A 17,928-nucleotide genomic window follows, 5' to 3' on the forward strand; every position below is an offset into this window, starting at 1 on the left:
CGGAAAAAAACCTAATTGAATATATTCTGTGGGCTTGTAGAATTCTCCATCTTGTTCCAATTATGTCATGGTATTTAAAAGAACTCATTTTATATCAACAGTTGCTGCTTAATACTCTAAATATTCTTATTGTTTTACCACCTGTAGATTGAAAAGTACTTTTACAAAAGCTGCTGAAGAACGTTGCCTTCATTTTATATGAAGAAACTTGGAAGCACTGGGTTTAATTCATTTAGATGGCCACCAATATGAGTTTGTATGAAACTACGACGTAAAACAAAAGTAGGCTTTTCTACTTGTGTCAACAACGTGAAGCCTAACAATGCCTCAAGGCAAACACTGTTATTAGGTTGAGATGTGGAAAGGAAGCAGCAATAGGAACCTCTTCCCCATATTTTGTACTTCACGTTGCAGAAAGTGATAGGAACTGAGGAAGAAAGATCATATAGGAACTTTCTTTTTCAAACTAGAAGAACCAGGATTGAGTAAGTTGTACAGAGCTAGTGGTCCTTTATGGTCCTCTCTCACCTGTGTGAGACTGCTGTCAGGTTACTTAGACAATTTGTTTTGCTTGGCAAATACCCTTAACAAGCTGTTTGACTAAAAGAACCAGATACTGGGACAGAGAACAAAATAAAGGAGGGTTTCTCCAAGCAGACCAGCAGGCCTGAATTTTTTTGTATAACCACAACACTAACTCCAGTTCTAAGCAAAATATTGCCATTATTCCAGGAAATTGTTAAGAACTGACAAAATCATTTTTACCAATTGGCAACTCAGGACATTTTAGTTGCAAGTCTATAACATTTTACTTTTTGCAGAGAAAAACAAATCATAACAACCACCAAAAAAAAAAAAAAAGGAGTTTATGTCTTAGGAAAATCAAAGATTTGGTTACCCTAGTCCTGGTCTTCCCTCCAGGGAAGGAGAGGAGAGGAGAGGAGAGAAGAGGAGAGGAGAGGAGAGGAGAGGAGAGGAGAGGAGAGGAGAGGAGAGGAGAGGAGAGGAGAGGAGAGGAGAGGAGAGGAGAGGAGAGGAGAGGAGAGGAGAGGAGAGGAGAGGAGAGGAGAGGAGAGGAGAGGAGAGGAAAACTGGAAGTGTGTGCTTTTCTTCTGGAAAGACTGGAATGCACCTTGGATCCCAGCTAGATATTGTTTCCTCTCTGACAATTCTGTCCTGAGTGAGGATTTCTCAAGCTACAGTCAGGGAGGAATGCATGAGCAGTTTTAGGGGCAGTTCTTGGACCAGCACCAGCCTATCTCCTACTGAAGTCATCTGGGATGGGAGCACAACTAAAAAACTCTTGCAAGAAACCTCTTTTCAGGTTATGTATGGTGCAAGGATGGAGTGTTTTTGGACTCAAGCAAACAGACATGTTTCTTTAATTGATTAGTAAATCGCTTAAAAATAAAGCAGTATGTTATATAAGAGGGTTTTGCTCATCAAAATCCTGACCATTTTCAAGGTAAGTCCAGTCTGATTGTTTTTAGCTGATTTTTTTTTTCCATGAAGTCTTCCAAATTTTTAAATTAACGTGGATAAATGAGTGACGATTAAGCTACACATTTATCCCAAACCTATCCTCAGATTAGGTTCGCATTTTTCTTCACAGGATGTCTTGGCAGTTGCCATGAGCTCCATTTTCTTCTAACAGAGTAGACATTCAGTAAGATAAGATGTTCCTCCCATTTCCCCACTAAAATTTCTCATCATTAGCTTTCTGGAATGAACAAACACAGACCTTAAAGAGACCTTAATGCAGACCTACAGCTTCTTTGGTCTGCTCTTTACCAGTGACCCATCAAAACCCCCTGTGGTTTTATTGGCTGCATACCATCTGTACATGTCCTCCAGGCAATAGCTTCTGTAACAGAAAAAAATATTTTTGTGATTCTCTACAGGTCTCCATTCCAGACCTTTTTACCCTCAACATCACCTTCAAAACTGGTTTGGTCTCTTCTACTCACACCACTTCATTCTCTTTAGATTTTCTCCCTTGTGCATATGCAGGAACATGTGTTTATGAAACCAGTGAGGTGTTCCAAGGAAGCATGACTTGACACATTAACACGTCTTGCTGTACATTTGAAGGCATAGCATGACACACTGTCAGTGGCAAAGGAGAACAGTTCATCACTCAGCATGACACAATGTTCTTCACTTATGTGAAGTGGGAAACACTTCATTCTTTGCTAGACTAGCTGTGTATGGAAATCTCCTTACTCACCTCCAAAATGATGAAGGTTTTTGAATTATGATGAAGCTTTTTGAATTATGATGAAGATATGGAAAGAAAGAAAGTCTTTGTCTCCATGTTACTTCAGCTATATCTTATTTTTTATTTATTTTTATTGCACTGAAATAATTGATTCATTTACCTCCCAATGATACAGCTGATATAAATATTGTTTATAACTTGTTTTCAACATTAAAAGTCTGAAAATATCCCATTAGATATATCATATGAATTAAAGTTAAATTAAAGGATGACAGGAAACTGTCAGTAACAGAATATATAGCATTGTTTTAATTTTAAAATGTATAGAATTACCTTATTCTTCCAAATACTCACTTGCTTTAACTAGCATTTATATTGTTTTGAGCAGCATAACAAATATGTAACATTCCACATATATTCATATTATAACCTTCTGGGAAATTGTGACCCATATAAATACATACATAGCCTTAATTTTCTTTTCCAAGTTAAAACTTAACCCTGTTCAATTAAAAACAAACAAAAAAAACCCAAACAAAACACAATTTGAAGTACAATGTAGTTGGATATTTTTCATAGATTTTTTTTTGACTGGAATTTCATAAAGAAAATTACTTATTGAAGGATTATGGTATAATAATATTTAAGTTTTCAGGAGATCAGAAGGATCTAGTCAAAGAAAAGAAATATTATTTAACAAAGGGGAAACAGGTGCAAAAAAAAGAAGTAATTTGCCAACATCCCTTTGCAAACCAGAGGCAAAGCTAGAAATAGAACCCAGTGTTTTTTAGCTTGTGGTCCAATATTGTATTTATTAAACCAGACCTTCTGTAGAAAAATGAATCTTTAGCTCACTAAAGATATTTCACTTTTTTTTTTTTTTAATTTATTTCAGTGAACTTTATGCACAACCTTTAGTTATTGACTTCTGCTAATAGCAGATAGTGAAACACTGAGCAATCTTAAAGATGGAAGTTGGAGGGCAAAGAAGTTTCATTTCTATGATATGTGGATAGAGGAAACGTTGTTTCACAACAAAGAAGAGCACAGAAATAGGCATAACATTATCTACTCCTTTCCTAGAAGGGTATTAGATCTGTTCAGAACTCTCCCAATGATGGATAGATGAGACATACTGGGTGGAAGAAAAATGAGAGTCAGGATAGACTGTTGTATGCTATTGTCATTTTAGGATTTAAGAAATTCCCCTAGATAGGATAACAACTTTAACATACTGCATCAGGATGAAAGAAACAAAGCTGGTGATATGGCTGAAAGGCATGTCCTGTGAGGAGCGCTGAGGAATTTGGGTTTGTCTAGTTTGGAGAAGAGAAGCCTGAGGTGTGACCTCATTACTCTCTACAGCTTCCTGAGGAGGCAATGTGGAGACTGAGATCCAGTGAGAGGATGCATTGGAATGGTTCAAAGCTGCATCAGGGGAGGTTCAGACTTGACATTAGGAAGCATTTATTTACTGAGAGGGTGGTCAAACACTGGTAAAGTCTTCCTACAGAGGTGGTCAGTGTCCCAAGTCTGTCAGTGTTTAACAGGCATTTGGACAATGCCCTTGAAAACACGCTCTAATTTTTCGTCAGCACTTAAGTGGTCAGGCAGCCAGACTAGATGATCATTGTAGGTCCTTTCCAGCTGAAATTCTATTTTTCTATTCTATCTGTTCTATTCTAATTACCATTTCTTGTGTGAAGAATTTTTCACTGAGAGAGTGTGGGAATGAAGGGTGTCTCTGGTAAGAAGCTGTACTGCTTTTAAGAGACAAATGCTTGGGCATGGCCCACACTTTCATGACTGCAGTAGTTCCACCTTTCCCTCAGGTAGGACTTTCTGGTCACAGATCCTGTTATTGACCTTTGCCTAAGAATTAACCTAGCAAGGAAGAGATCTCTGGAAATAGGAAAAAGGCTTGTGATTAAGATGGGGACAATATTGGGCTGGAAGACAAAATACCTTCTGTCTGAAGATGCGTTTGCACTCTGAGCTCATTGTGGAAGAATCTTTTGTTACACCAAAGTGAGGTGTTTTTATTGTTACTGTGGTATCTCTGAAAGAGTTGAGTCTATAATGCCTAAGCTTTGCTCATCCCAGTCCCACTGTACTGGTCATAGACAATTAGTTTCTATTCACTGGTATCGGACTGATATCATGCAAGGGATCTTTTTTGTGACATATACATGTGTAGCAGCAAGCTTCAACTAAAGATCAATCTCTGGTGACAACATTTTTGGTTTTGTTTGGTTTCTTTAGGCTAAGAGTTTGTGACATGATTGTATGGTACTCACACCAGACACTCAATCATTTCAGGCTCACTGATCAATGTCCAGAGATCATATCTCAAAATCAGAAGGCTATGTGTGATCTGTACTGATTTTGCAGAAGTTTAGTGTCACATCCTCATTCAACCACCCCTCAGAAAACATTTGGACAAAGTACTTTATCAACATTCTTCATGGATCTTTCTTTAAAGACTCTCTCTTAATCCAAGAAATGACATCAGAGACAGAGCTGGAGCTTGTATGCTCTCTGTATGCATGAAAGGTGGGAGAAACATTAAAGCAAAGATTTTGGGACCAAGTATCTGAACTTGCTACCTGCTTTTAACTACTGCAGCTGGAGAGGTCAAAATCATGTACTCTTTTCTCACTTCTTTCATGGGTCTGTCATCTATTGTTGAAAACATATAAAGAGTTTTGTATTATGATGTAATTTATGTAACTTGTCCAAAACAATATTAGATTTATTCCATTTGCTATGTGAAAGATATCGTTAGAATGCAGCCCATTTGGCAAAACTTGTCTCATAGTTCCGGGCAAGGATTCAATCACCTGTTGCTAAGATACTTAAAAAATATTGTCTGTTTTTAAATGTTCCTTTTTAATTGAATAAACTGTTAGTTTGAAATATTGCTGCCGAGGTTAAAAAGGTTTAGAAAATCATATAACTTTTCTATTGGAAAGCAAGTTTCAGAATGTCTTAAATGCAACAGCTGCAGCATTTATTTATTCTATACTTTAGCTAGACATTAAAAGTTGTATTGAAATAATGACTGCTTGAATATTTGGGAACTGAGTTATTAGAACATTGTCACAGACCAACTTAAAAATTTCATTACCAATATATTTGATAAATACTATCCACGTCAGCTCTATAACAATAATTTCCAGGAAATAAAACTGCTTTTAGGTGCTCTGAAAATTCACGGTAATGTTACACTGACACTAGTACATTTTACCTCCATGTCATGGAACTGAAAGCATAGAGGTGTATAATTCCTGTCAATGTACAATTAGAATTATGTAATATTTGTCAGAGGGATATTCCCAGGAACTTGAATTACACTGACCTAATATTTGATTGCTCAAATATGAATCTGTTTTATGTGTAATTCAGATAACACAGAACAGTAGAGTTCACCTACTGACCGGATTAATTTTTATCTCATTGCAGTAGAATTTACAGGCAAAAGGAGTGTTCTGCTTGCCTAATAAAATAGCACTTAGTATATTAACACTTCTCAACCCAATAAATACTGAACAGGATTTTAGAGTCTGAAAAGAATGAAATATCTATCTTTTGAATTTGTCTTTTGCAGTCCATAAAGAAGAGGGAGTGTTTTATGCCACTGCTCTGACTGCTCAGCTGGACAACTGAGTAATACTCAACAATTTAAATATCTAATTTTTACATTTCACTGAAGAATTTTGCCACAGAACAGTTTTGATGCAAGCAGGAGACAATAAATCCATGCTTTTGTATAGGAGAAAAGAGGAAAAGTGTATTCCCAATAACTGACAGTTCTAAGACCCCCCCCCCCACCCCCCCCAAAAAAAAAGCATAGATCAGGACTAGTTGTTGCTGTCAAGATTTGATTTGTCCCTCTACAGGGAAAAGTTCTGGTGTAAAACTTGGATCTGAATCTGTGTTAAGCTATTTCTCAAATTTTATTTTTTTAAAAAAACATAATTTCAAATAAAATAGACACAATGCTTTTTTTTTTTTTTAGCTGGTATTTAAAGTAAGTTTGTTAAACAAAAGAACAAACCAAACAATCTAAGTACCGATTCCTTCTTTTTTTTTTTTTTTTTTTTTTCCTCCCAGAAGGCTTCCTTTTTGACTTGTTATTAGCTCCATGAATAATGGGCTCATTTAGCCTGGAAGATACTGCTGGTGGGTCATGAAATCCATCTCCCTGCATCACAGTAGGATTGATTGCTTTACTCCTGAGCAATTCCCAGATAGATGGGTGGCCCAGTCTTGAATACTCAAGTGATGGTGGTTCCATGACCCCTGTTGGCAGCGTGTACCACTTCCCCCAGAGTTCAGCCAGTTTTTCCTAACATTTAGCCTAGGTTTTCTCAACTGGATTTTAATTCCATTACATTGTGTTCTCTCTTTGAGGATGACTGTGAGCAATTGGTCATCTTTCATCAAACATCTCTACAAAATACTTCATTATGAACTTAGGAATTCAGGTCAGAGTTGCTGAAAAGTTTATTTAGATCTGTAAGACTTACAGACTTACAGACATTGACAGGGCATGTGATTGTCTATGTCCTTAGTTTTATATTCAAAATTTTAAAAGAAATATTTAATTCACTGAAAACCTACAGTTTACAAATTATGGAATTACCAGAAAGATAGTTTAAGAGTTGAAGTTTGTTGCAGCTGCTAAATTCCAAAATTTACAAGCACATGAAAAATGGGTAGTGCAGAAAATTTTAGCAAAACAATAGAAAGACTTTCCTAGTAAAAGACATGTAAATATATGTCCTGAAAAATCTGAGCAGCCTCTTCTGAAAACCTCATCTGGACAAAACAATCTACACAGTGAGTTTGCTCCCTAACAATGATCTGCCTGAGGTGTCCAGAGCAAGAGATTACTGTCACTGATCTTTATGTCTTTATCTGAGCTTTTTGCCTACAGTTCCTTTACAGTGATGGAAAAACACAGTCTCTTCTCCATTGTGATTCATGTCATCTCAAAGTAGCTGTCTAATATGGGTCACATGAATCATGCCTCAGAAGTGCTTATTTTGCTTCCTTCACTATTAAGGAGTCTGGAGCAATTACCCTATCTGTGGACAGCTGCTGCTATAGACAACTTGGGTTAGATGAGATGAACATCTTCTTGCTGTCACTAACTAGCAAGTACCTGCAAAGGCTCTTTTTTTTCTTTTTTTGGCTTAAGGCATGTCTAATACACAATCTGATTAAGCTAATTTATTTGTCTCATTGTGCAGAAGTGTGTTTCAGAATTCAGCTGGAAGTTCTCATAAAACCTAATGCTTCCACTAATTTAGAAATTTACTACATTTAAAATGGAAATCTCTCTTTTTTCTGTCCTCATATGAAAGCTGTGTATTCACTCTTCTCAGCTAAGGAGATGAGGCCAAGTAGTATCTCTAATCCATGAAGCAGTTAAGTTTCTCTCGATTCCTGGGGATGAAGAGGCTTTAAACATATTAGCTAAGTTTATTCAAAGGGGTTGGCTCTGACAAATCTGTGGAATGGAGGCTGTACACGCTGTAGATGGATACAAATGTGTTCTCCACCTGCACACATGCACAGCAGCATTGTCCAACTCTGATGTATTTCAAATTGATTGAGACTATAAATAGTGCTGCTGGCAAAACTGCAAACAGTAACTTCTGGACTAGACTTCAGCCTTTTCACAGTAAAGTCAGTCAGATCAGTGAATAGTACAGCTTGTTGGGTTTAAGGTATGTCATTGTGTCCTCTACTTCTTATAACACTGTCAGACTTACTTCTGTTTAATGTCATGAAGTAACAAGCTAACAGAGTTTAAATAAAAAATTTCCAGTATTAAAAACAAAAGCAATTATCCTGAAATCCCAAAGGCCCGGCTATTGCCAGCAGTTAACCATTCATGTGTGAGAGTGACCTGCAGGTCAAAAGAGATGCCTTTCACTAAAAAGACTGGTTTGTGCATGGGACAGAGCTGCGACTCAACACTTTCTGCCTCTGGCAGATGAGAGGACATGACACTGGCAAAGCTTTAAGATTAAAAAGGAGAAAGGAGGACAACAACTTTTGCTGTGTAGCTTTTGCCACGTGCCTAAAATCAGCTCTGTGGGACTTGTCTGTGTTACAGTTATCAGAAAATCAGAAACCAGTCCTCACAAGATAGGTCTCTGAGTTTTACAGCTACAGCTTAAATTTTCATCCCAAATATGATTTTTCAATTAGAAAAACATGACTAAGGCTCATGTTTTCCAACCAGCTGTCCCAAAATTTCTAATCTTACATCAGCCACTGCCCTGCTGTGTGACTGCAGGCAATTTCTCAACTCATTTATTTTCATTTATGATTATTTGTATTGCTGTATATCTAGGAGCCAAAGGCCTCCGTGCCAGGTGCTGTAAAACAGAACAGAGGACAATTCCTGGGGGAGAAAGCTGGGAGTCTGCAGCTCGGGGACTGGGATGAACACCGAGTGACAGCTGAGGACAATAGAAGTGAGTGACATTGTATCTCTGAGTATGACAAGCAATGGTATTAACGTGCCAGCAGTGTGTCAGTGTTTTCTGTATCTATCATACAAGAAAAGTGTCTTGAAGAGGGGACAAAAAACTCTAGTAGTGTGATGCCTGCAGGGATCTCCTTCAAAGGGTGAGAAGCAGAACATGAAAGAACTAAGGTGTTTAAGTATCCCATGGGAGGAGGATCATAGAATTGTAGAATGTCCTGAGTTTTAAGGGATCCACAAGGATCATCAAATCCAGCTCCTGTCCATGCGTATGACAACCCCAAAATTCACACCATGTGTCTGAGGGTGTTGTCTAATTGCTTCTTGAACACTGCCAGACTTGTGGCCTAGACTACCTCCCTGGAGAGCCTGTTCCACCCTCAAAACGCACAGACCAGCTGGGAACTGACTTGCTAGTGAAGGTCCATCCATGTTTGTCCTGTGATGTGAGGGAGGAGGAAGAGGGATGCAACAAGACAGCAGTATAGATAGGGTGATCACCTATAGGAACAAGTCATGTGGCAGGACCGCATTTGTCAAGGCCATCGAAAAAAGACAGCAGTATTCAATGCACAAAGATGTAGTGAGAGCTTCCCTGAAGAGCAGGCATGGAGGCTGGTGGGAAAGGTTGCATTTCAGAAACATTATGGTGAATGAAGACATTTGAGATAGGCCTTGGATATCAATAGCCACAGAGGTACGGCTCAGTGATTGCATGTAAATTGTGAACCTAAATGACAGGACTGATGGCAGTGTGGTGACACTTCTATTTTTTGACTTGTCAGTATTGTAAGCTCTTTAGAGCAGGCTCTGCATTTTCTACAACACTTAGCAGGATGTGTCCCCTCTCGCATCATGGCAAATAGCTGATAGAAAATAACATGTGTAAATACATCCCTCAGCTCTGTTTAAATTCATTTTATGGATCTAGGTGTTGAAAAGTTCAATTTGAACACTTAATAAAGAAAATAACAAACATGGAAAAGAACCAAATAAATTCATGACACCTGTATACATTTTTAATTAGTTTTCCTTTGCAAAACACAAAAATACTCACCTTCACATTTAAACTAATACAACTCTTAACCTGACCACCAGATTTCACGTGATTAATTTTTATCACTGCCACGTCCATAGTCCTCCAGGATTTAATTGAAAATGTGAATCTTTGCTAAATCACAACACTTAAACTTCTAATCTTGTTTGTTTGTTTTGATTAAACAAAGATGTTCTGCTTTTTTTGTAGAAGTGATGTCACCTAATTGACTACATGTTGGTTTAGCCTCTAAAGCCATAAAATGTGATTCTATTCTTCATAGCTTTTAAGCTTGATTAAAGCAAGCTCCTCAAGTTGTTCTCTAATAGCAGGCTCCCCAGAAATGGAGAGAGATTCTCAAGTGATTTAATGTTTAGAAAATGAAGAAACATCTCCACCCCCTCATGTAACCACAGGAAACAAAGTATTAAAGTTGGGGAGGAGGAAGGAGTATGGAAAAAAGAGAAGTTTGTTCTCCATCTTCCACCCAAAATATGAACCACAAAGGATTGTTTTCCTTTCATGTGAAAAGATTTTCAGCATTTCATTTCCTTAGTTTTCTGTATGGTAAGAGCAAAACTCTTAAATCACTAGTTAGCGGTTTCGATCTAAATCTCATCATCTAATTATTTTTACAACGCATTCTTGGAAGGGTAGGAATGGTTCTGCCAGGAGATGTTTCACAATAATTAGAAGCCCCAATGGGTCTCTTAAGAATGTTTAAAGGGTTCCATATGCAGGCTGCTACGGGGAACCATGCTATACACAGCTCTTCGTTTGAAGCAATAAGTCTTGACAGCTCTTGTTGTATTTTATTATAGCAAACAAAATCTATGCCAACCAATCAGGTTCCTGCATGTCTTGCCATTCTTTACTGGGAAAAACAACAGCGGAGATCAGTTAGCACAAAGACACTACCATATTCATGCAAATATGGGCTGCTCGAAAGGCGTTTCTCTCAAAGACAGTTCTTTGTGGCACAGAGATAGCATTAAAAGGTGACTTTTGGCAAATAAAAGTGCCTTATAACACCTTCACAAAGTTTTTTATTTCCCCATTCATGCAATGAACATACAGAATTGGGTTTTGAAGTTAAAATGTATAGACAGAAATCTGACTTGCTAACACATGTAAATGGCCAATTGGAGAAGCTTAGCCCTCCTCCTATTGTGTGTGTTAGCCGATGAGTAGCTGCTGCACACTTTGTAACTGAGTATATTTTACTTGCATAGGCTTTTTGTGCATAATAAGGGCTGTTTGAAGGCAGTGATTTGGACAAGGAGAGTTACATCACATACTTTATAAATTTCTTTGTACATGATACATAGATGTTAAGCAATAGATTGTTACTTGACTAACGAGGGACATAGAAAGCTAGAGCTCTTCCACAGTGAAAGAATGATAAGACAATATTCATAATGAACACATGAGCAGACATAGGAAATGGAAGCAGAGAACTGAACAGAAAAATCTTCATCCCAACAATTATTATTACTACAAGTGCCTGGCAAGAGAACACATCTTTCCAAGACCATCCTCATCCTTCTGAGTTTCACATATTGCTCCGACTTTTCAACTAGCTATTGGTGAAACTTTGCTGAAGCTAGGTCTTGGTCCCTGAGGGTAACAGAGCTTTTTTCTAGACAACTAGTGATGTATGTTTTCAGAAATGTAATTTGCCTACATATGTGAAATATTTGTGGCAATATTAGTCATGCTCAAATGTATGCACGCAATTGCATATGCATACACTTTCAAATCTACTCCACAATGTCTTGTTTTTAATACAGACACATCTCCCGTGTCAACTGTAAAGTCATTGGCTTAATCTCTCCTTTTATTTTAAGTGAATGCTTTGGCAAGGACTCAGTTTAAGGATCATGCTATTATACAGATATCTGTACATAATTTTATACTGAGAACCTTATGTGGGGTTGCCCAGTATTTAAATATCGCAAATGAATTACTTCAGTAACGTACTTCATTAAGAAGGTTAATTTTAAAAATATGTATTTTTTAAATATAATAGCTCCAAAGATTGTCGATCTAAAGATTCTAAGATTTTAGTTCTAAAATCAGTTTAGTTAACTCATGATCACTTAATCCAAAAATTGCTTCTATATCCACTTCTAGGAAGACCTTACTCCTTCTGCCTTACTCCTGTATTTTTTTTAGGTTCCTTGGCTCAAGCATGCCAGGCCCAAAGCGTTCCAGCTGGGGCTGACACAATCACTCAGTAAGTTGTATCACCTGACTTTTATTATTACTTCATGTAGACACTTTTTTTCTTCCCAAATCAAGATACACTTTCTCCCCCGCTTTGTCCTCTCCTTGCTATTCTATGTTGTCACTTAATTATTTTAAGTTTCATTCTATATTTATACCCAGCCTATACCAGGTGTTCATTAGACAGTGTCTCTGCTTTGAGACAGTCTAATCTAAAAAAGCCTACTTGGAGCCCAACATCACAAAACTACCTGAAAACTGCCATCCTCAAGCTGTTTGTTTACCATCACTATTTCGCCCTGTGTTCACTCTTGTTTAATGACTTTTCACTGTTTTCTATAATTTATCATAGTAATTTTTGATCTATGTCATCTAAAGACTAGTCAAGACATTTATTCCAGAATAAGCAACTATCTCCCAGCTCCCATCTATATCCCCTTAAAACTCAGATCTCTATCAAATACTGGAAGAATATGGTATTCTTTTTCAATCCTCACCCTAGCAGACCTGTCAGATAATGAATCTCAGGTATGTAGAACAGTTTCCTATTAGTAGTGATCCAACTTCTTGTCATGACTTTTCCATTTTTCTATGTCTCAGGCAAGACTTCACAAGAAAGTGCACTTTATTGGGACCCCTCTACATATTCTGCCATAGGTCCCTACATTCAGTCAGCTTCATGAAGGAATGACCAATGGGTTATGTGCAAACAGTAGCTTTGAAGCTGAAACATGAAGCAATGAACTGTAATTCCTTAAAGTTTATCTATGTGAAAATGAAAAAATATCCCTTGATCTGTAGCAATGTAGAATAATTTAGGCTGGAAAAAACATTGGGAGCCTGAACACCTGCTTAAGGAGGGCTAGAGTCCAAACTAGGTCAGGTTGCTCTAAGTATAGGGCCTTTGCTTCTTGAGTTTTGAGTATCTCCAAAGACAGAGATTCCACAGCAATTTTATGAAACTGTTCCTTATGTTTATTTTCTATGGTTATGATTTTTTCTTTTATATCAAGCCAGAATCTCCATTTTTGCAATTGAGTGTCCTTGCCTGTTTTCCTTTCAATATGTATCTGACAAAAGTGTCTAGACCCACCTCCTCTAAATCTGCCTAACATTTAGAGAGAACAATTTGATTCATCTTCAGCCTTCTCCAGGTTAAGAAAACCCAGCCTTTCCTCATGTGTCATGTGCTATGGACCCCAATCCATCCTGGAGGTTCTCCACTGAGCTTTCTCCTGTATGCCAATGCATTTTTTGGTTTGGGGACCCAAACTGGACACAGTGTTCCAGCTGTAGCCTCATGAATTCTGAATCAAACAAAAGAATATTTTCCTTTGATCTACTAACCATGCTCGTGTAGACCAGTATGTGGCGAGCCTTTATTGCCGGAAGGGTACAGAGTTCAGTCCTCTGCAGCTGAGAAGGTGAAGAGATTTTCCTGTAACAGAGCAGGAGTTTTACAGCACACTGACCACTGCTGTGATGTTTTGCACCTGGGAGGTCTCTCAAGCAGCTGACTTGCACAGCTAATCAAGGTGTCACACAGAGATCCTGTGAAGCTGTCATTTGTGGAGTGGATACTCTTCCGAGAGTTAGGGGTAACGTGTTGTTTTGTTTGGTGGCTATTTACAAAAACTGTATTAAAAAAAAAAAAAAAGGAGATGAGAAGAAGTAAAATTCAGACCAAACAGAAGATTTCAAAATGTACAGTATTGTTCTTGAGAGTTTTTTTATTATTCTTCTTAATGGCTCCAAAATATTTTAAAATTGAGCATAAATTTTGATTGAAATATTTAATATTTTGTTTTAGAAAATATCAAAATAGAAGGTAATTTTTGTTGTTAGTTTGTTTTATTCTTTACTAAAACAGTTTTAAAAATTAATGCTAGTATGCATAATATTCAGATCTTCCTGCTCTGTGTGAAAAAAGTCTTAAAGTTGAGATCTTTCAGTCATTCCACTATAGCTTTCATTCTTAAACTTTCTTCTAGTTGTTAATTTTTTCAGTAGAAAAAACACCACTTTGGAAAATCAGCATTTCATTAACGAGGAGTGTCAATACTACTCAAAGCAGCTGGAAGAGCAAGAAGATAGATGACATTTATTTTTCCACACAGAAAAGAAACAGTTTATGGTGTGATAGGCAATGGAACACTGGAACAGGCTCCCCAGGGAGGCAGTCACAGCCCAAGGCCTGACAATAAATAAGAAGCTTCAGACCCATGGTGTGAATTTGGTGTGAATTTTGGAGTTGTCCTATGCAGGGACAGGATTTGGACTTGATGATCCTTGTGGGTCCTTCTAACTTCTATGATTCTACGATAGGTTTTGAATTCTTGAGCCAGCTCAGTTTCAATCAAGGTTGATAATTCTCCCATTGGTATAAAAAATGTTCAATATTTATTCTATTTTATTAGCCCAGCAAGTACCCAAACATGCATGTAATACTAACAGAAAATATTAGCAGTGGATGTGTTGAAATAGCCTTCTGCAGCCAAAGACCTGAGCAGATGTGAGTGAGCTCTGCCTGTTCCCTGAGTTGATCAAGAGCGACCTGGCCGTGACAATGCAGCGCAGACCTGGGCTCATACAACCTTTCAAGTCATCTGGCATCGTGGTTTACTGTACCTGGTTGGGATGTGGCTTTGTGGAGGAGTTTGCTTGTGTCTTTCAGGGCAAAGTTAATAGACCCAGGAAATCAGTTTGGAAATGATAATTGCTTTCTTCCCTTCTGCTTGGTTTTGTACTGACCTCTCAAAGACCAGTTTAGGACTTCTGTGATCAATTTCCTGCAAAGATATAGCCTGTAGTATGACATATCTTTGTGTACTGGGTTCAAGGTCTGGTTTAATCCCTCTTAGTGCAGTTCTGTGCTGATAGTTTGTATTTGCATAAAAACACCACAAATAAAAGAACCCAGGTCTCATCATAGAGAACATAAATAATACTCAGTTTTGATTGAATTGCTAGGAACTGGTAATACTGATCAAAAGAAAAAAGATTTTATTTTCTTTAATTATTTTGCAAAATAATACAATTCCTGCTCTTTATCCAGAGATCTCTCATCGCAATGTTCAGCAACTGTCCTCAACTCGACTGTGGAAAAATTAATCTCATTTTTGGAGGCAGCATAGAAAGAACAGTAAAAGAAGAGACAATAATCTCAGACAATAGTGAAAAAATCTAAAAGTAGAGACAGAGAGGTCCATTTCTGTGTCTTTTGTCTGGGAGCTAATCTAAGAAATATATAGGCTGATGGATGAATAGACTTAAACAAGGTAACCAAGGTGTTGTTACCCACCACAGTAGTGTAAAAACACAGTAGCCTCATTGCAACACAGATTGCTGATTTGATTACAATTAACTCTGCAACTCTGACATCAAATGGAATCTTGTTTTCAATGATCTGTGGTCTTTCCAGTAAAGGTACTGAAAGAAACATGCTACTTGATGTATAATAAATAATCAACAGAATATGGCCCAAGCTGTAAGAATATTCACTACACTGCTGTAAATGGAAATGTCTGAGCAGCTTAAAAATCCCAAAACAGTGACAGCAAGTTCTAGGTAACCATTTAACTCATTGTCACCTAAACAGGAATTTGTGGTCTGAAACTGCAGACAACAGTGACTGCTGTATTCCTGTACATATTGTGGCTGATATTTTCAGCTTCCAGTAAAAGAAAAAGCATAATTTGATAAAGGTTACCTGTATTTATTTAACACAATACAGACCTTCATGATTAGTAAAACACTACTTGAAGCAGCTTTTGTGACCTAGTACTTGGCTTCCTGCCCAAAGCTATTGGGTAACTATTTGCAGATTAGAAGAGGGGACTGAAGACAAATGGTGTCTTGAAAGGCAAAACGTGACCTTTCCCAAACAACATGATGCTTAAATGCTACGCGGGAGATAGCCCTGCAGTGTGACTTAAAAGAAAACCACAAGTTGTGTTTGCTTTTCAGCATCCACAAGCTATTATTCTGTAATAACAGAGGGAAAAGTTTTCTCCAGGCAACCCTTCCAGTGGTTGCAAACTGGAAATAACTTTCAACCACTAAATGATGTTTGACTTTTTTTCTGTCTTTTTTTTTTTTCCCCCTTCGATTTCATGCATGTCCATGTTTGCACAGCAGAGCGAATGTACTTCTAAGGATGTGTCACTCTGAATGCAAAGCAAGTTACCCTGATGAACAGAAGTATGCCACAAGTTGCACACACAGGCCAAAGGAAGCAATCTCTAATAGCAGTTCCTGTTAGACCAGAGGTGAGTCAGAGTCTTTACATGATTTTCTGGGACTTCTTGTGTTGTCATGAGCAAGTCACTGGTAACATTTCTGTACCCCAGTGCATTAAAATGTAATCCAACAATGATCATGAAAGTTGGTACACTGATCAGGCATTAAGTTAGGTTTTACTTTCCACTGTCCAGTGTTGGAATTTATTGCTGCATGCACACTTCTGGGACAGCGTGAAGAAAGGCAAAATTGGTACAATATTAAAATACTTTTTAAAAGAACATTTCAGTGTCAATGTTTATGTTTCTATTTTATGGACATAATCCTATATTTTGCATTTGTTTTTCTCCTTGATACTAATGTTTATCAAGAGTTGGCTATTTTGCATGTTTGCTAATTAGTCTTTCCTTCAGCTATATTATGGAAAAGGAGATAATAATAATACAAAATCTTAGGGTTTATTTTAGATATGATTTGCAGCAGCAATGTAAAATCACCCTTGAATATAGAGGTACCAAGTGTTTCTATTAGTAAGATAGCAGACCTGCTGAATAAAAGATATTAAGGGTAGAAAGAACATCATTAGCATTAGCCAGCCTGCACTGCCATACAATATAAGCAATTACATTACATAAGCTATAGGCTTACTTTTTTATAGGATGTTTTAGTTTTTACCTAAGTATCCAGTCTTGTTTTGAAGGTATCATGAAATGACGAAAGCACCACCTTCCTTACACAGAAGTATCTCATTTTACCCTTCTTTCTGCCTGTCACCCTGTGTCTATGTATCCCATCCCAGCCACCTCCAGCACTTTTTTTTTTCAGATTTATTTCAAGGATTGTATTAGATGCATGACTGGTGAAAAATTATGTTAAGTTGGTTGCCCACTCCAAACCTCGAACTATTGTAACAACTGCTATCAGACTAAGAAGAACCCAGAAAAAGAAATTTTAAAAAATCAATAATATCTGATTAGGGTTCAGACAGATTAACTATACTTCTGTCAATAATCTCTGTAGATGGAATATTTGGGAATAGGTAAGGAAATTACTGCTACGTAGTTCTCTCAGAGGCAGTTTCCTCCATGTCTTGTCCCTGGCAACACAATCCTTACAAGTGGAATTCCATCCTGAAAGGTTATATTTTTTTTCCTGTGCAGAAGCTGAAATCTCAGTTGAAATGTATTTCCCATTCCACACATGTGTTTCTTAGCCACTGATTTTATTCATGTGTGCTAAAATCTTTTCTGTTGTCCCTTGCTGAAGCCGTTTCCATGGCTGTAACTTGGACTATGTGTAAAGTACAACTGCAAGTGATATCATATTACTTAGTTCATTTTATGCTGCACACTGAAGGTGTAGAACAGCCTAAAATATTTAGAATTACTGGCATTATCCAACCTAAGATGCAGCTGCATTTGGAAATAATTTGAAAATGCAGCTACAAGTGTATTTATAATCCAGTCCTGTATAGGAAGCCTTCAAAGAGTTAAATATATTCTTTTTCTTACTGTATTTCTTTGCAAATCGCATTGGCCGGAATGCACAGATGATCCTTACAAGAATAGCAAGGAATGTTAGCAACACTTCTTTCAGGTGAGGTGTTCCTTTTGTATGTCACCTGCCAAAGTAGCCTTCTAAAAGTGACATTTAATAGAGTTTTAATGGAAATCACAGGCTTTTGAGATATCTTTGAATATGCCAACT

This window comes from Streptopelia decaocto (genome assembly GCF_964273445.1).
Source record: "Streptopelia decaocto genome assembly, chromosome: 3".
In the NCBI taxonomy this organism is placed as follows: Eukaryota; Metazoa; Chordata; class Aves; order Columbiformes; family Columbidae; genus Streptopelia; species Streptopelia decaocto.